At 47.2% G+C, this 20,071-nt stretch overlaps 1 long non-coding RNA gene and 1 pseudogene across 1 annotated transcript in view; both read left to right on the top strand.

Moving 5' to 3' along the window:
* LOC138848611 (uncharacterized) overlaps window positions 1–20,071 on the top strand; it is a 154,135-nt gene that overhangs the window by 90,921 nt on the left and 43,143 nt on the right. The window lies entirely within an intron of this gene.
* LOC100353505 (translationally-controlled tumor protein-like) lies at window positions 13,841–19,339 on the top strand (annotated as a pseudogene).

Genomic DNA, 20,071 nt, shown 5'->3' on the forward strand with positions numbered 1-20,071 from the left:
TCTATTTTTATCCCACTTAGTAATAAAAGGTGTGTTGGCCACAGGCTGTGAGCCGGACACACGTAGCTCGTTATTTCACCGACCTCCCCAAACTCTGTGACGTCTCCATTACCCTCAGAAAAACCGGGGCATTGAGGATGTAGGGTCATGGCCAAGGTCACATGGCTAGTAAATTAGCAATTTTGGATAGAACTCAAAAATCACCCGTGTCACCAAATTAAAAATCATGCAGAGGGACTGGTGATGTGACACACTGGGTTACGCCACTGCTTGTGACACTGGCATCCCTTGTCAAACTGCCACAGTGCTGTTGCTGCACTTCCAATCCAGCTTCCTGCTGATCACCTGGGAAGGCACTGGAGGACACCCAAGACCTTAGGCCTCTGCTACTCACATGGGAGACAGGATGGAGTGCCTGGCTCCTGGCTTTGCCTTGGCCATCGTGGCCATTTAGGGAGTGAGCTAGCTGATGGAAGATCTCTCTGTGTTTCTCTGTCTCTCTACCTTTCAAGTAAATCTTTTAAAAAATAAATGGAAAAGACAATCTAGTATAGGTGATATGATACCTATCTAACACTTACCTTCAAAGTGTAGGACACTAAAAGGATCAGGTAGTGTTGCTGTTGGACATACATTAAAGTCTCATTTTTTGCACATCCTACATTTTGTATGATGGTAGACACTGTGCTTTTTAGCTGTGCAGCAGAACATACAGGTTTTTCAATGAAAATTTATATGAGGTTTGTTGAAACAATCAAGGCACCAGTTGTTAGCACTTTTGTGTTTGAAGGATGTTTATACAAAAACAATATACTGACTATTTTTCATTTTATGATGTTGTACTTTGAAGTTTCAGCAGTTGCAGAAATAATTTGAATTTAAAGCTTTAGTGAAGGCCAGCGCTGCAGCTCACTAGGCTAATCCTCCACCTAGCGGCGCCGGCACACCGGGTTCTAGTCCCGGTCGGGGCGCCGGATTCTGTCCCGGTTGCCCCTCTTCCAGTCCAGCTCTCTGCTGTAGCCCGGGAGTGCAGTGGAGGATGGCCCAAGTGCTTGGGCCCTGCACCCACATGGGAGACCAGGATAAGTACCTGGCTCCTGGCTTCGGATTGGCACAGCGCTGGCCGTAGCGGCCATTTGGGGGGTGAACCAACAGAAGGAAGACCTTTCTCTCTGTCTCTCTTTCTCTCACTAACTCTGCCTGTCAAAAAAAAAAAAAAAAGATTTAGTGAAAATGTATAAATCAAATATTTTGTGATTTGTGAGCAATCATGGTTATGCATATGCATGTAGAAATAGGACACAAAATAACTCAGTCTTCTAAGTGACACAACTGACTTTAGGGTGCTTGAATTGATGTCACACCTACATGGTGCAGATACGATGTCTGTGTTGGCCACTTGAACAGCTCTCCAATAATGACAAACTCCACAGGTCCTCAATAGACTATGACTGATGAAGATTTCACTATTATGAATTCTTCACAAACATATTTTCCAAGAGAATATTTCCTCAGTAGCAATCATGAAGAGATGTTAATGCATCTTTTTATTTATATACTTAATTTTTTTGCAGAGGCATAAACAGTTCTCACACAGCAAATACACACGGCAGCCGGGTCTGGGCAATCTGAGTACTTCAGCCATCACATGCTACCTCTCGAGGTTCGCATTAGCAGAAAGCTGGAATAAGGGGAGCCACCCTGGCCAGACTGAGGTGACATCTCCCAGTCTCCCCGCTGCCACCACCAGTGTAGTGTCAGAGGAAACCAAGGGGCCACCCAGCAGTAATGAGACCAGGGCCCCATCTCCACCCCTGTGATATCAGTGGAGTCCATGTGGGGAGCCAAGGGAGGGCCTCTCACCTCTCCCTGCCAGGCGAGAGTCGGTGGAAGCCTAACGAAGAGCTGGAACTCCCGTCCCCACCCACAAGTACTGAAGAGCTCCTCCAGTTCTGGGCCTGGCCAGAGGCTGCATGGAGGCTGCGAGACCCCCTCCCCAACCCTTTCTTGCTGGAGTAGTGTCCAGAGAAGCCAGTTCGAAGATCCATGTGGTGTCCTGTGTAACACAAAAGTTTCTTATTGTGAAGACGGTTTATCTATTTTTTTCTTTTGTTGTTGTTGCTCAGGCTTTTGGTATCATATCTAAGAATCTTTTGCCAAGGGGCCTCTGCTTATGGCCTGGTAAAGCAGTGAAAGATGGCCCAAGTGCTTGGGCCCCTACACCCACATGGGAGACCTGGATGAACCTCCTTGCTTCTGGCTGAAGCCAGATAGGCCTAGATTTAGCTATTGTGGCCATCTGGGGAGTGACCCAGTGGAGAGAAGACTTTTCTCTCTGTGTCTTCTTCTCTCTGTAACTGTATCTCTCAAATAAATAAAATCATTTTTTAAGGTGTATTTATTTGAAAGGCAGAGAGGCAGAACTTTTCTATCCACTGGGTATCTCCCCAAATGGCTTCAACAACCAGAGCTGGTCCAATCTGAAGCCAGGAGCCAGGAGCTTCTTCTGGATCTCCCAGGCAGGTGCAGGGGCCCAAGGACTTGGGCCATCTTCTACTGCTTTCCCAGGTCATAACAGAGAGCTGGATCAGAAGTGGAACAGCCAGGACTCGAACCGTCGCCCATATTGATGCCAGCACAGCAGGTGGCAGCTTTACCCACTATGCCACAGAGCCAGCCCCATAAATAAAATGTAAAAAAAAAAAATCCTTTGCTGAAACCTTTGGTGAAAGATCATGAAGATTTTCTGTGTTTTTGTTGAAGAGTTTTATAGTTTTAGGTCTGTGATCCATTTTAAGCTGATTTTTCCATCTAAGGTGTGAGACAAGGTCCAACTTCATTCTTTTGCCTATGGGTATCTAGTTGTCCTGGCACCATTTGTGGAAAAGAATATTCTTTCTCCACTCAATTTCTTGGTCCCCTTGTCAAAAATCAGTTGACCTTCCTTTAGCCGTACAGGTTTATTGATGGACGATCAATTCTGTTCTCATTGATCTCTAGGTCTGTCTTTGTGCCAGTACCATTATATCTTGGTCTGTAGTAAGTTTTGAAATCAGAAAATGTGAGTTTCCAACTTTGTTGTCTTTTTAAGGATTAATTTTGGTTATTTTGGGCCCCTTGACATTCTATATACACTTTATTTTTTATTTTTTTAAGATTTTATTTATTTGAGAGACAGAGTTACAGACAGTGAGAGGGAGAGACAGAGAAAAGGTCTCCATTGGTTCACTCCCCAAATGGCCACAATGGCCAGAACTGCGCTGATCCGAAGCCAAGAGACAGAAGCCAGGAGCCAGGGTGCAGGGACCCAAGGACTTGAGCCATCTTCTACTGCTTTCCCAGGCCACAGCAGAGAGCCGAATTGGAAGAGGAGCAGCCGGGACTAGAACTGGCGCCCATATGGGATGCTGGTACTGCAGAAGGAGGATTAACCTACTGCACCATGGCGCTGGCCCCTCTATATACTTTAGAATCAGCTTGTTGATTTCCACAGCGAAGGCAGAAGAGATTCTGTCAAGAATTGCATTGTACTGGCAGATCAGTTTCAACAGTATTGCCTTCTTAGCAATGTTAAGTCTTGTGATTGAAGAACATGTTTTTCCATTTCTAAAGATCACCTGTAATTTCTTTCAATAATATTTCATAGTTTTCAGAGCGTAAGTTTCACACTTCTTCTGTTACATTTGTCCCTAAATATTTTTGGTGATATTGTTAATGTATTGTTTTGTTAATTATTTTAAGCATGTATTTATTTGAAATGCAGAGTTTAAGAAAGACAGATTTAAGAGGGGATTGGATCAGGGCAGCATTGTGGTGCAGCGGCCTGCAGCACCAGCACCAGCACCCCATAGAGGTGCCGGTTTAAGTCCCAGCTTCTCCACTTCCAGTCCAGCTCCCTGTTAATGGCCTGGGAAAGCAGTGGAGGGTGTGTGCTTGGGCCCCTTTATCTGCATGGGAGACACAGAAGAGGCTCCTGGCTTCTGGCTTTGGCCTGGCCCAGCCTCAGTAGTTGAGGCAATTTGGGGAGTGAACCAGCGGGTGAGAGACCACTCTCTCTCTGCTCTACCTCTTTCTGTAGCTCTGCTTTTCAAATAAATAAATCTTTTAAAAAAAGTGATTAAGGCAGTAAGAGGTATTGATGTTTTTCTCAAGGGACTGAACTCATTACCACAAAAGTGGGTTGTGGTAAAGACAGCCCGGTACCTTCTCTCTCTCTGTCTACATAATACCTCTCACTCCCATTACATATCTACTTTTTTTTATAAGGTATCTTTTTCCTTCTTCTTCTTTTTTTTTTAAGATGTATTTATTTGAGAGGCAGAATTACATGAAGAAATTGGTCTTCCATCTACTGGTTCACTTCCCAAATGGCCAGAGCTGGACCAATCCAGAGACAGGAGACAGGAGCTTCTTCTGGGTCTCCCACATGGGTGCATGGGCCCAAGCAGTTGGGCCATCCTCCACTGCTTTCCCAGGCCATTAGTAGAGAGCTGGACTAGAAGAGGAGCAGCTGGGACTCAAACCAGCACCCATATGGGATGCTGGCACTGCAGGAATAGGCTTAACCTACTTTGCCACAGTGCTGGCCCCTCCCATGGACTTTTTTTTAAAGCTTTTTTTTTTTTTAATGAATGCATTTTTCATAGGTACAACTTTAGGAATATAGTGGTTCTTTCCCCCATACCTGCCCTCCCACCCCGACCCCTGTCCCACCTCCTACTTCCTCCATGGATTTTTTAAAGATCCTTATATACATGGATTTCAAAAGTTTTTGCACCAAACTAAACTTAGCTTTTAATTGCTTTTCCATGTAGGCTTTGAGGTATCTGCATTGTGCTAGCTGCTGGGGATGCAGTGGTTAGTTATGATAAAAGGGACATTTCAAATTAAGAAAGAAGAGACTGTTCGATCCAGCTCCCCCGCTAAAGGGCCTGTGAAAAGCTGCAGAAGATGGCCCAACTGCTTGGGCCCCACTACCCATGTGAGAGTCCTGGAAGAAGCTCCTGGCTTTGGCCTGGCCCAGCCCTGGGCAGTTGCAGTCATCAAGGGAGTGAACCAGTAAATAGAAGATACTTTTCTCTCTCTCCCTGCCTTTCTCTCTCTCTCTGTAACTCTGACTTTCAAATAAATAAATGAATCTTTAAAAAAATTAAGACAGAAATCAAGCAACTTCATCCACTGTTGGTTGGGGTTTAACAGATAAAAACTTTTTAGAGAGTAATTTAGTAGTATCTGTAACAAGTTAATAATATCCATTTGCCCTAACAATAGATTGTAGAAGTATAAAAGACTGTTGTGGCCTTTCAAGTAAATAGATAAATCTTTAAAGAAAAAAAAATGAAGACACACAAATGGAAGAAATTCTTTTTCTTTAATGGAGTCACTTTCTTTTTAATGTCACCATTTAAGGCCCTTCAAAGTCAACCTCGAGGGGCCTTTAAGACACCACTTTGGACACTTACATGCCACCTGAGAGTGCTTGGGTTTGTCCTGGCCCTGCCTTTTTTTTTTTTTTTTTTTTTTTTTTTTTTTTTTTGATAGGCAGAGTGGACAGTGAGAGAGGCAGAGAGAAAAGTCTTTCTTTTTCCATTGGTTCACCCCCACAATGGCCACTGCGGCTGGCACACCACACTGATCCGAAGCCAGGAGCCAGGTGCTTCTCCTGGTCTCCCATGTGGGTGCAGGGCCCAAGGACCTGGGCCATCCTCCACTGCACTCCTGGGCCACAGCAGAGAGCTGGACTGGAAGAGGAGCAACCGGGACAGAATCCGGTGCCCTGACCGGGACTAGAACCCGGGGTGCCGGCGCAGCAGGCGGAGGATTAACCTAGTGAGCCATGGCACCAGCCTGGCCCTGCTTTCCATTCCAGCCTCTGTGCATGCTGGGAGGAGGCAGCTGACTTCTCAAGTACCTGGGACCCTGGGAGATCAGGTGGAGTTTCTAGCTCTTGGCTTAGGCCTGGCCCAGCCCCAGCTGTTGCTGGCATTTGGGGAGTGAACAAACAGGTGGAAGATTTCTCTCTGTATCTGTGTCTTTCAGATAAATAAATACATACTTTTTTTTTTTTTTTTTTTTTTTTTAAGAAAAGAACCACTAGCCTCACATTTCCAGCTCCACCTGCCATCACTCCCTCCCATATCTCCCCCACCTATTCTCAGTCCCTTTAACTGGACTGCCTTCCTCCTCTCCTCCTGTGTGTGTGGACCTGGCCAGCTCAGGAGTCTTCCTTGTGGGATGAAGCTGCACACACACACACACACACACACACCCCTACAGGGCCCCCCTCGGCGCTGAGGGACTGCTTTGTTTACAGCTCTTCTTGAGAGCACGCTTGGCCTTGCTTTGTTGTTACTTGTGTCTGGCTTCTCCTTTGCCCACACTTACTCTCCACCTTTTGGTCTTTTCTGCGCAAGAAATGTTCATTTGAAAATATTTATTCAGAGTCTTACGTGTCCCACACCTAAATCCACACTTAAATGGCACAGCTCATGTTGATACACAGCTCAGCCATGTGAGCAATTACCTGCAAGTCACAAAATGCTATTTTGTATTAATTTGTATTTGAGGCCAGTGCAGGAATTAATTAAACATGTCTGTGGTTGCCTGGTGTTTATTCACTGACAATGAGCCGGAATTATTACCTCACTTTAAGCCTTTCCCTGGTGATTTGTTTACAGAGAGTTGTGCTAAATAGCTGAATTGTTGTCATGACCCTTGGCCTAGATCTTTTCAAAACAGGCATTAGATTTGCGTTTTACATAACATGCACACACACACACACATCTTATAACCAGAAGAACTGAAAACAATTCTTAGAATTTTAAACTTGTACATGAGTTAAGCCTGGGCTTACGGTAATGGGCATAGCCCATGCTTTTATAAGACTCAACAATAACTAAATTTGGTCCCTGTTAGTGTCTGTGGTTGCCAAAAATAAGTTGTGATAATGTGTAGCGTGAACTAGCAGCCTTAAATGATCTTGATCAATAGGGCTCCTTCCAGTAACTCAAAGAGGGAGCCACTTTTGCAGATTTGGTGACCACACAAGTTTCAGGTCCCCAAAGGGGAGTCGCTCTTAAAGCAAACGTGGCAGTCCCCCCCCCCCCCGTCCTTTGTGAATTTCCACTAAGGAGATGCCCCCTGTCTGCGGGCAGCCAGCTGGGACCTTCCTGACAGCCTGGTACCCACTGTTTTGTTGAGGAGCATCTATGTAAGCCCTGGAAGTTCTGGGGAGGGAGATCTGGGAAATTAACCAAAAAACAAGAAGGAAATGAGAAGCAAAAAACTAGAAATTTCTTCTTTAGTCTTTTCTATATGATCTCAGGGACCTTGAAAGATTGATTTCCTCTCACTCAAATTTCGTATAAAATTAGCTTTGGCTCCTACATCTGTTACCCAGTCATTAATTGTACGAGATAAGCAGCACAGGGGAAATGGATCTGAGGGACATGCAGTGCTGAAGCTCAGGAGACACTTGGAAGGTCACAGAACAAAGCCAGTGAGAAGCCTCCTCCCAGAGCCCAGCGCGTGGCCAGGGTCTGCTCAGGGTGGCCGCAGTGCCTCTTCATCACATTCCACTTCCTCCTCCCCAGCATTCGCAGAAGTGGGCTTTACCCTGCCTGCTCCGGGAGAGCCGTTTGAATCGCTCAGCCCTAGAGCAATCATGATTTAAGTTCATGAAATTTGAACTTTGTATTTTCACATCCACTTCCCCGTAATGGTCTCTAAGACGGCGTTAGCTTCCGCAGTGAGCACGCTACCCAGCGCGTCCCGTTCGCAGCTCCTTGTGCCGTTTTTAGTACACCAGTGGCTACCCCAGCCAGAAGGAACACTGCATTCTTTTCCATTCAGTCCCCTTGCTTTAGTGAAGAGGCTGCTGGGGCTGAGCTAGAATTAGAACCAAGAATCTCAGCTGGTCTAGGTTCCTAATCCAGAGCCCTGTAGACTCAGAGTGTGACTAGACGCTAGAATAATTTTTCACTTACACAGTCGGAGAAGTCTCTGTGAATGAATTCATCTTTTTATTTTGGATATGTTGGTCTTGTAAAATAGGCAAAAGCCTCACTTCACTTCAACGTATGTCACATTGGGAAAATGCTCACAAATTACAGAGGCCTTCAAAACTTTCGTGGAAAATGGGATCAATGATAAGTTTATTCTGGTGCAAAACAATTTGAAATCTATGCATTGTTTTTCATAATGTGCATTTTCTAGGAGCTTTCTGAAGACCCATCATGAGCTTTTTCTTTTTTTCAAGGTTGGTTGGTTGGTTGGTTTGAAAGGCAGAGAGAGAGAGAGAGCTTCCATCCACTGCTTCGCTCCCCAAGTGGCCACAACATCCAGGGCTGGGCCAGGCTGAAGCCAAGAGCTAAGGATCTCAATCCAGGTCTCCTGCGGGAGGTGGCAGGACCATCCTCTGCTGCCTTCCCAAGCACATTAGCAGGGACCTGGATCAGAAGTGAGGCAGCCAGGACCTGACCTGGCGCTCCGATATGGGATGCCGGTGATAAAAGCAGTGCAGCAGGTTAACCCACTGTGCTACAACACCAGCCCTCATGCACTTACTGGAACTGGCCTGTATTACTACTCTGTGCTCCAGAAATGACCATTTTTCAAGAAAACACTTAAGAGGGCCATCCGTCTTCCACCCAACTGTCAAAGTGCTGAGCAAAAGCCCCCTCCCGTTACTCAGATCCCGTCAAGCTCTTCCCCCCTGTGCTCCACACGGGTGCCACAGCTCCACAGGCAGATCCTCATGGATATTCCATGGAGCACGCAAGGATACGTATGCTCACTTCCTATTTTTTTAAGATTTATGTATTTATTTGAAAGGCAGATTTATTTATTACAGAGAGGCAGAGACAAAGAGAGGGGCCTTCCATCTGCTGGTTTACTTCACAAATGGCCACAACAGCTGTAAGTGGGTGGATCCGAAGCCAGAAACCAGGAGCTTCTTCCCAGTCTCCCATGTGTGTGCAGGGATCCAAGGACTTGGGCCGTCTTCTACTGCTTTCCCAGGCCATAGCAGAGAGCTGGATCAGAAGTGGAGCAGCCGGGACTCGAACCAACGCCCAGATGGGATGCCAGCATTGCAGGCACCAGCTTTACCCCCTGTGCCAAAGCACCGGCCCCCTTGCTTCCTTTTGCTATTTTTCCATAATATATTGGACTTGGCATTTCCTTGGGTGTTTCTTAGAATGTTAACAGTTTTGAAAAAATGCTCCCATCAGGGCAGGTATTGTGGCACAGTTGGTTAAGCTGCCATCTGTGCCACCAGCATCCCACAAGAGCACAAATTCAAGTGCAGCTTGAGGGGTTGGCACTGTGGCACAGCAGGTTAAAACCTTGGTCTGCAGCACCAGCATCCCATATGCTTGTTCAAGTCCCAGCTGCTCCACTTCCAATCCAGCTCTCTGCTATGGCCTGGGAAAGCAGTAGAAGATGGCGCAAGTCCTTGGGCCCCTGCACCCATGTGGGAGACCTGGAAGAAGCTCTTGGCTCCTGGCTTTGGATCAGCATAGCTCCAGCCATTGTGGCCATCTGGGGAATGAACCAGTGGATAGAAGACCTCCCTCTGTCTCTGCCTCTGCCTCTCTGTAACTCTACCTTTCAAATAAATGACTCTTAAAAAAAAAATCTGTCTTGAGTCCCAGCTGTTTCACTTCCAATCCAGCTACCTACTAAGGTGCTTGGGAAAACAGCAGAAGGTGGCCTCAGTGGGGCCCCTGTCACCCATGTGGGAGACCCAGTTAGAGTTCCAGGCTCCTGGCTTAGGCCTGGCATGGCCCAGCCCTAGCCACTGGGGAGTAAACCAATAGACGGAAGCACTCTCTCTCTCTGTAACTCTTTCAAATAAATAAATATTTTTTTAAAAAATGCTTCCATCATCAAACAAATTTAAGAAACATGGTTAACTTCTTCATTTCTTTTATTATGCTAAACTGCTTGTTCATTCAAGAAATATTTATTCAGTACCTATTGTGTGTCAAGCACTGGGTTGCTTAGGATATGGGGATGAACAAACAGGACACAGACTCTGAACTCTCGGAGCATGCTGACAAAGTGATGTGCAAAGTGTTTTCCTTCTATTGAACTAATTCTTATATTCATGCCCTCTTAAAGATTGACTCTTTTTTTTTGTGGGGGGGTGGACAGGCAGAGTGGACAGTGAGAGAGAGACAGAGAGAAAGGTCTTCCTTTTCCATTGGTTCACCCCCCAATGGCCACTGCAGCCGGTGCACCACGCTGATCTGAAGCCAGGAGCCAGGTGCTTCTCCTGGTCTCCCATGCGGGTGCAGGGTCCAAGCACTTGGGCCATCCTCCACTGCACTCCCAGGCCACAGCAGAGAGCTGGACAGGAAGAGGGGCAACTGGACAGAATCCGGTGCCCCGACTGGGACTAGAACCCGGGGTGCCAGCGCCACAGGCGGAGGATTAGCCTAGTGAGCCGTGGCGCTGGCCAAAGATTGACTCTTTTTTTTTTTTTTTTTTTTTTTGACAGGCAGCATGGACAGTGAGAGAGACAGAGAGAAAGGTCTTCCTTTGCTGTTGGTTCACCCTCCAATAGCCGTCACGGCTGGCGCGCTGCAGCCAGTGCATCGCGCTGATCCAATGGCAGGAGCCAGGTACTTATCCTGGTCTCCCATGGTGTGCAGGGCCCAAGGACTTGGGCCATCCTCCACTGTACTCCCTGGCCACAGCAGAGAACTGGCCTGGAAGAGGGGCAACCGGGACAGAATCCGGCGCCCCGACCGGGACTAGAACCCGGTGTGCCGGCGCCGCAAGGCAGAGGATTAGCCTAGTGAGCCGCAGCGCCGGCCCCAAAGATTGACTCTTAAGTTAAATAGCAGAAATGAGACCAGGAATTGCATCTAAGTATAATTATTAATATAATTTGCAATAACAATAATAAAGGCTATAAAGCAGAAATCCAGGGTGGTACAAGGAGACACTTGTAAGAAGTTTTATCACTGGTTCAAGTCCTGACTGCTCCACTTCCAATCCAGCTTCCTGCTAATGAGCCAGGGAAAGCAGCAGAAGATGGCTCAAGTCCTTGGGTCCCTGCCATACAAGTGGAAGACTTGGATGAAGCTCCTGGCTTCAGCCTGGCCCAGCCCTAGCTATTACAGCCATTTGGGGAATGAACCAGTGGATGGAAGATCTCTGTCTCATCTATAACTCTGCCTTTCAAATAAATAATAAATACATCTTTAAAGGAAAAAATAAGAACAAGAGAAGGCTTTATTAGGGACTTGTTACCAGAGTCTCTCGAGCAGGGGCTGTTGACTTTCAGGAGATTGTGAATCTGGCTGTGGGTAGGCACATCAGGGTATTATGAAACCCCTCCTGGTGCTACTGGCCACCTTCCTGGTCTCCCTCTCCTTTATGAGAACCCTCCACCCTAGTCTGCAGCGCCATTCCCAGGCACTGCAGAAAGCCAGTGCAGCCAGCCACTGTGGCCTCAGGCACTTCTTTCCACCAGCATGTGTTCTGGATAAGCAACCACCAGCAGCTATTCCAGGACTGAAAGCTGGGCAAGGCTCATCGTTAGAGGCTCTGAGGATTCCAATTTTTCCAAAATGTAAAAAATACTCACTTTTGGGGCCCATGCTGTGGCGTAATAGGTTAAGCATCTGTGGCACCAGCATTCCCATATGGGAGCTGGTTCAAGTCCCAACTGCTTCACTTCCTATCCAGCTTCCTGCTAATGGCCTGGGAAAGCAGTAGAAGATGGTCCAAGTGCTTGGGCCCCTGTACCCGTGTGGGAGACCTGGAAGAGGCTCCTGGTTCCTGGCTTCAGAGCAGCCTCCTTCTGTCCATTGCAGCCATATGGGGAATGAACCAGTGGGCGGAAGTTTCTTTCTCTCTCTTTCTCTCTCTCCTGCTCTCTGTCTGTGTGCCTCTCAATAAATAAATAAATCTTTAAAAAAAATACTTTCACATCAAGACCTATGAAAACATTCATACCCTTTAACTCAGCAATGCCACTCTCAGTCAATCCAACAGGGCTGGGCATTTCATATAGTAATTAAGTCCTACATCAGAATGCCTAGGCTCGATGCAGCTCTGCTCCTCCCTCCAGCTGACTGTTCTTGCAGACCTGGGGAGACAGTGGTGGTTCCTCCTATGTGGGAGACCTGGATTGAGTTCCTGGATCCTGGCTTCTGCCCCGGCTTAGCTTCTGCCATCATAGGCATTTGGGGAGTGAACTCGCAGATGGGAGTGCTCTCTGTGTGTCTCTCTCTCTCTTCCTCTCAAATAAATAAATACATAATCAGGGAAAAGAATTCAACAGAAGAAAAAACTAACATACTCTCAGTTGCCCAATAAAATATTAAAGAGAAAAAAGCAATCAAACTAAATAGTCTACAGCTGGGAAATAGTGAAGTAAGTTGTGGTACATTATTAACTCGCTGGAATTATTGACTTGTAGCCATTGTGTCAACTGTGGGAAAATATGAATGAAAGAATGGCATGTGAAAAAGCAGAATACAACATTGTATGCTAATAAACAGAGTTACATAAAAATGGGTATACAAACCACAGATGACAAGGCAAGATGGAAGAATGAAATCAATATTTACAGTGATAAGCCAACAAGACAGAAAGCCTAGCTTGAATTGGATTAATCAGAAGGGATCAAATGCATCTGGCTGGAAAACCAAGCCTTATACAGGCCAGGGGTGGCATTGGCTAAAGGATGCCTCAAAAGAGGGATATAAATTGCCATCAGAACCTCCTATGGTCGCTCCCTTGCCCGCAAAGGAACAACGCTACTCGCAGCTAATCGGTCTTCCGTAGACTTTTATTATGAGAGAGAAAATAACAGCGACAGAGGTAGAGAGAAAGGAAGGAAGAAGAAGAAAATAAAGGGCTTCCTTCCTCTGCATACGGCTTATATACAAAATCCAACCAATCACAAGCGGGCTAAAGTCCATGCACGGAGTCCTCCAATCCAATACTTGTTCACGCAGTGTACACGCATCCTTGGGCCAATCAAATGAGGTATCACACAGCAGGTGCCATCTTGTTGTTTACAGCACTCTTAGCTCCTCCGGAAAAGCCCTGCCCATTGGAAAGCACCTGGTAACTAAAACTAAAAAACATCCGCCGACACAGCAACAGCTGCCAGGCCAAACCTTGACGTGGGGGCCCCATGGCTGGCCAGCCCATGGGGCCCCACACCTACCCCTCTCTTTCCACTTCGCTCTAAACTCACATTCCTAAGTCTTCCAACCATGAAGGTAACTGCTTACCTCTCAGCTCCAGGTTAAGGATAATTCTGGAGGAGGAGTATTGTAGCATAGTTGGTTAAACCATTGCTCGGAACACCTACATCCCCATACCAGAGTGCTTGGGCTCAAGTCCTGCTTCTGCTTCTGATCCAGCTTCCTGGTAATGCACACACTGGGAGGCAGCAGCTGATGGCTAAAGTACTTGGGTCCTTGCCACCCATGTGGGAGATCCAGATGGAATTCCTGGTTCTTGACTTCAGCTTGGCCCAACCCTGGCTGTTGTCATTTGATGAGTGAACAAGCAGACAGTAGGGATATCTTATAAAACCCTTTTCTAAAAACAAACAAAACCATAACTCTGGGGGAAAGGTTGCAGATCTGAGTTACATGCCCATCCCTGGACCATTGATAAACACTGGAATTGGCACTTGGCTCTCAACCAAGCCAATCTCTTGTCAAGAGATCTGGACTATATAAGACATTAACTTCCATTGGGATCCTATGTGTAGAGGAGGAGGGAAGCATTTCCCAGTTGAAATTAATCTATCATCTAATGTAACATTTTAGAAAACTTAGCACTACTCCTGCTAGATTGAGATTTCCAGATGCAACATATAGGGAAAGAGCACTACACTGAATGCCAGGAAGGTCAGTTCGAGTCCTGGCTCTGCTGTGAATAAACTATGTGACTTGGACGAGTCCCAGCTTTGCTTTGCTTTGTTTTGTGTTTAAGTTATTTATTTGAGAGGCAGAGTGACAGGGGAGGGATGTGGTGGTGGCGATAGATCTTCCATCCACTGGTTCACTCCTCACATGGCCACAACAGCCAGGTCTGGACAAAGACAGGAGCCTTGGGCCACCTTTTGCTGCTTTCCCAAGTGCATTAACTTGGAGGTGGATCAGAAATAGAGCAGCCAGGACTTGAACCAGTGCTCTGATATGGTACACTAGACAGAGCTTAACATGCGGCACCACAACTCCAGCCCTTGGGCTAGTTCTTAAAACTCTGGATTTCAGCTTCTTCATCCCTTTCAGAATACTCTAATCTCCCTGCAGACAGGAAGCAGGGCTGTTTGCAATAGAGATTTGATCCTCATTTGGGAACAACCTTAGAGGGTGGGTTGGGCAAAGAACAAGTTGAATTGTGACCCAGTTGCAACAAAAGCTTAAGTGGGTCCCATGGGGAGCTTTGGGTCTAGTGAGATGGTATGTGGCAAGCCCCAGCCCCATCTGCTACAAATCAGAAGCCAGACCAAAATCTTGCAAATACTACACAGTAGTGAGAAAGTATGTGGCAAGCCCCAGCCCGAAACTGCTAGAAACCACACAAGACCAAGGTCTAGCAAAGACTGCAGGATAATAGGAGGCAAATCAGTTGGACCCAACATGGTGTCCAGATTAATCACTACCTGACCTCCAACCTCTCTATACTCTCATTGTAATGCATTAGCATAGTAAAAATCACTTCCCCTCCCACTAAGGCAATTTATAATTGCTATGAAAACCTATGGAAGTGACCACATAAGGCCAGAAAAGTGGTGGATTCCTATTCCTAAAAAATCATTGCCTCTTTTCCAGAAAAAAAGAATATTCTGCCCAAATATTCAAATACACGTGTCAAACTCCATAAAAGAGAAACAACCCCAGGGCTGCTGCTTGCCACTTTCTTTAAGGAAACTCTCTTGCTGTGGCTTTCCTTGCTTGCCACTGATTTCTTTCTTCCTTCCTTCCTTTCTTTCTTTCTTTCTTTCTTTCTTTCTTTCTTTCTTTCTTTCTTTCTTTCTTTTTTTTTAAGATTTATATTTTATTTGAAAGCATTACAGAGAGAGGTAGAGCAGAGAGAGAGAGAGGTCTTCCATCCACTGGTTCATTCCCCAAATGACTGAAGCGGCCAGAGCTGAGCTGATCCGAAGCCAGGAGCTTCTTCCAGGTCTCCCATGTGGGTGCAGGGGCCCAAGGGCTTGGGCCATCTTCTGCTTTCCCAGGCCACAGCAGAGAGCTGGATCGGAAGAGGAGCAGCCGGGACTTGAAATGGCGCCCATATGGGATGCCGGTGCTACAGGCTGGGCTTTAACTTCCCACGCCACAGCTCCTGACCCTGATGTGTTTCTTTGATGAAAACCAGGAACCGGGCTGAAGCCGCAGTGACAAGCGCCCCCGGCCCTTAGAATCACCAGGGTGGCTCTTCAGAGTTGTCACTGATTTCAGCAAGCGATCAGTTTCTGGAAGGCGCCTTCAGCTTGGGTGAGGTGATTCCTGCGGAGGGATTCAGTTGCCAGCTGGTGGCCCTGCAGATGGGCCCAGCACTGAGAGAATGAGCACCTTGACTTTGAAGGAGACGACCTGGGCAGCTCACTGTGGCCTCCACTATAGTCACTGCGGTGCCACACAAGGCAGGGGCTCATGAAATATCCGCAAATGAGCATCAGAATGGAGAGGATGAGTTAGGTAGTCCCTTGCCACAAGATTGCACTTATCTGTTCCCTGGAGGGTATGTGGGGAAGGTGATGTGTGAAGGTCCTTGATGTTTTTTGATGTTTGAGGTTGTTTAAAATAAAGGAGAGGGGATAGGAATAAGGGGAACATGTTTACAAGAATTAATATTTGCTTAGAAAAGAATAAGGCATTCCAGGGCCGGAGCTGTGGTGCAGCGGGTTAACATCCTGGCCTGAAGCGCCCGGCACCCCACGTAGGGGCTGGTTTGAGACCCTGCTGCTCCACTTCCTGTCCAGCTCTCTGCTATGGCCTGGGAGAGCAGTAGAAGATGGCCCAAGTCCTTGGGCCCCAGCACACACGTGGGAGACCCGTAAGAAGTTCCTGGCTCTTGGCTTCGGATCAGCGCAGCTCTGGCCATTGGGGCCAATTGGGGAGTGAACCATTGGATGGAAGACCACTCTTTCTCTCTCTCTCTGCCTGCCTGCCTGCTTCTCCTATCTCTGTGTCACTCTGACTTTCAAATAAAGAACTTAAAAAAAAAAAAGGCGGCATTCCTTGAGGTTGAGTTAAATAAAAAGTATAAGGAAGCAATTGCTGGAGGTATTACCTAGAATTAAACTGTGCTTGCAGCAGAGAGCTGCAGCCACAACAGACTAGTTCATTTAAAGGTATTAGAATTAAATAAAATTTAAACTTCAGTTCCTTAATCACTCTGACACATTTCACGTCCCAAGTTGCCATATGTGGCTGTTAGCTGCTGTACCAAACAGCGCAGACACACCAACCCTCTCCGGCATCGCAGGAAGTTCCGGTCACTGGCACTGGTCTACATGGAATGGTTGTGTTCTTTACCTCCATTCAGTAAAAACCTAACTGACTCTCATGAATTCTGCTGCTCATTATTGTGAGAATGCTAGAACTGAAGGCAGAAACTTAAAAAGGCTTAGGCAGAAAGGATTACCCTGAATCCAAGTTTCTTCTTGGAAATCCAAGTAGTAAGTAGTAGAGGACAAGGCTGAAGTGGAGTGAGTCTTTGCTGTCACCCTGTTTCTGCCATCTGGATCGTCTGGATGGAGCCAGGACGAAAGGCCCTGGGCTTCTGAGAGGCTCCGTGGGGCTCCCCACAGCACTGAGGAGCAATTGCTCTTCAAACCCCAAACTGTCCAAGTTTTACTCATTCAGCGCCAAATTTATGTTCTTTTCAAAAACCCCCTAGCATGTAGGCATTAGACCTGAGTCAGAGACCAGAGGAAATGCTGTTCTTTTCTTTTCTATTAATATTATTATTTTGATCTGTTATATTATTGAAATTTTTGAGCCTGTATAAAAGGAACGGATTCAGATAATGAATTTCTTTTTTTTTAAGGAAGGTTAGGTTTTTTTTTTTTTTTTTGTTTTGTTTTTTTTGTTTTGTTTTTTTTTTTTTTTTTGACAGGCAGAGTGGACAGGGAGAGAGAGAGAAAGGTCTTCCTTTTTTGCCGTTGGTTCACCCTCCAATGGCCGCCACGGCCGGCGCGCTGCGGCCGGTGCACCGCGCTGATCCGATGGCAGGAGCCAGGAGCCAGGTGCTTTTCCTGGTATCCCATGGGGTGCAGGGCCCAAGCACCTGGGCCATCCTCCACTGCACTCCCTGGCCACAGCAGAGAGCTGGCCTGGAAGAGGGGCAACCGGGACAGAATCCGGTGCCCCAACCGGGACTAGAACTGTGCTGGCGCCGCTAGGCGGAGGATTAGCCTAGTGAGCCGCGGCGCCGGCTTCAGATAATGAATTTCAAAGTACTCTATCAAGCAGTCTTTTTCTTTCTTTCTTTCTTTTTAAGATTTATTTATTTATTTGCGAAGTAGAGTTACAGAGCTGGATCACTCCCCAAATGGCTGCAACAGCCAGAGCCGGGCCTATCCAAAAGCCAGGAGCCAGGAGCTTCTTCCGGGGGCCCAAGCACTTGGACCATCATATTCCGCTGCTTTCCCAGGCCATAAGCAGGAAGCTGGATCGGAAGTGGAGCAGCCAGGACTCGAACCAGAGCTGAAGGTGGAGATTTAGCCTTCTATGCCACAGCGCCGGCCCTTCAAGCAGTCTTAACAATTATAAATTCACTTTCTCCGCCTGCTCCCCCTACCCCAAGGGCTGCTCTGGCTGTACCGCGCCTGCTCCCAGCGCCAGGCTCCTGCCAAGCTAGCCCTGCCGAGGTCGTCTCCTGCCAGCCGCCTTCGTGATTATCTACCAGGGTCTCATCAGCCACGATGAGATGTCCTCCGACGTTTACAGGATTCGGGAGATCGCGGGCGGACTGTGCCTGGAGTTGGGGGGAGATCAGTAGGACAGAGAGTCACATTGATGATTCGCTCGTTGGTGCAAATGCCTGCACTGAAGGCCGCGAGGGCAAAGGTACTGAACGCACAGTGATCGCTGGCATTGATATTGTCATGAACCATCAACTGCAGGCAAACAGCTTCACAAGAGAAGCCTACAAGAAGTACATCAAAGATTACATGAAATCAGTCAAAGGCAACCTTGAAGAACAGAGGCCAGTAAGAGTAAAACCTCTAATAACAGGGGCTGCAGAACAAATCAAGCACATCCTTGCTAATTTCAAACACGACCAGTTCTATATTGGTGAAAACGTGAATCCAGATGGCATGGTTGCTCTGCTGGACTGCCGTGAGGATGGTCTGACCCCATTCATGATTTTCTTTAGGGATGGTTTAGAAATGGAAAACTGTTAACAAAATTGGCAATTACTTTGGGTCTATCACTGCTCATCCTAGCTGGCTGCTGCTTGTCATCCACACAACACCAGGAGTTACAGGAAGTGGGGCTGATGTTATCTTGTGCTCCTCACTTATTTGGACTGTGATGTACTTGGAGTGGAGTGTTGTTTTTAAGGAAAAAAACATTGTCAGGGCCAGCGCTGTGGCGCAGCGGGTTAATGCCCTGGCCTGAAGAGCTGGCATCCCATATGAGCGCCGGTTCTAGTCCTGGTTGCTCCTCTTCCAATCCAGCTCTCTGCTGTGGCCTGGGAAAGCAGTAGACGATGCCCAAGTGCTTGGGCCCTGCACCCACGTGGGAGATCCAGAAGAAGCTCCTGGCTTCGAATCGGCACAGCTCCGGCCGTTGTGGCCATTTGGGGTGTGAACCACCAGATGGAAGACTTCTCTCTCTCTCTCTCTCTCTCTCTCTCTCTCTTTCTTGCTTCTGCTTCTGCTTCTCTCTCTGTGTAACTCTGAGGCAGGAGCTGGGAACTGCATCCGGGTCTCAGTCACGGGTGGAAGTGCATCAAGTCCTCGGAGCCAGCGTGTGCTGCGTCTCAAGCGCATGAGCAGGACGCTGGAAAGGAAGCAGCCTGGCCAGGACCTGACCCAGGCACTCTGACAGGGGTGCGGGCATCCCAAGCGGCAGCTTAACCTGCTGCCGCACAACGCCTGACTGCTGCGAGTTTTTATTTGCTTAATGTCGTTCTCAGAGGCAAATGTGTGTGATGCGTTTCAATCTACTGCAGTGGCTTTTCTTCAGGTTGCCCTGGGGTTCTTTTCATGACCGCAGAAGTCGCTGATCGTTTCCTTGCCTTCCTTCTGATCTGTCTGCTTTGATGTCATCCCATATTTCCTCTCCAAGGACACTGCTCATTCATGGTGACAGCAGACTCAACTTGAGAGGTTCCTATATAAGAACACAGTAATGCAGCCTTATGTCTGTAACACAGTATGAATAATTTACATTCATTGATTTAGGTACCAAATACTTTGCAGTAGAACTGACAATATTTCAGGCACTCGTACACTTTGCAGACCAGCAGGAAGCCCTGACAATAAAAAAAATGACATCCGAAGTTGCGTGAAAGCATGCTGTAGGGAAGAGGACTGTCAAAGAACAGAGAGTGGCAGCGGGAATGTCTGTTACACCTGCTGTGAGGCGTGAGCAGCTGAAATGGGCAGAATGAGTCGGATGAAGTTAACTAAGCAAAGAGATGGAGACAGAACCTTTGCACACACAAAGTCTGGAGGTGGGAGATACGTATCACACAAAAGGAATTGCGAGCCAGACTGTGGTGAGGCAGAGAGGTAAACGACGAAGCTGGCAATCACACAGAAACGGAATCATGCAGGGCCTGCGGCTCACCTTTGGAATTTTATACTTTTCCCTAAAAGAAGTGGGAGGCACCAGAATGTGTTTTTCGAGAGAAATATGATAAGATTTTCATTTTTCTGAGGCCACTCCAGCTGTTATACGGTGACTGAATTGGAAGCGGCAAGAATGAAAGTGGAAGTTAGGGAGCAATTACAGTAGCCCAGGTGAATGACCGTGGTGTCTAGAGCTAAGGGGAAGGAAGATGTGGAGGGATTCAAGGACAACCAAAACCCAGCTTCCTGCTTAGTGGGGAGGCAGAGAAACAGTGTCTC

This window comes from Oryctolagus cuniculus, chromosome 2 (assembly GCF_051225735.1).
Source record: "Oryctolagus cuniculus isolate XC-2025 breed Fujian yellow rabbit chromosome 2, ASM5122573v1, whole genome shotgun sequence".
NCBI lineage: Eukaryota > Metazoa > Chordata > Mammalia > Lagomorpha > Leporidae > Oryctolagus > Oryctolagus cuniculus.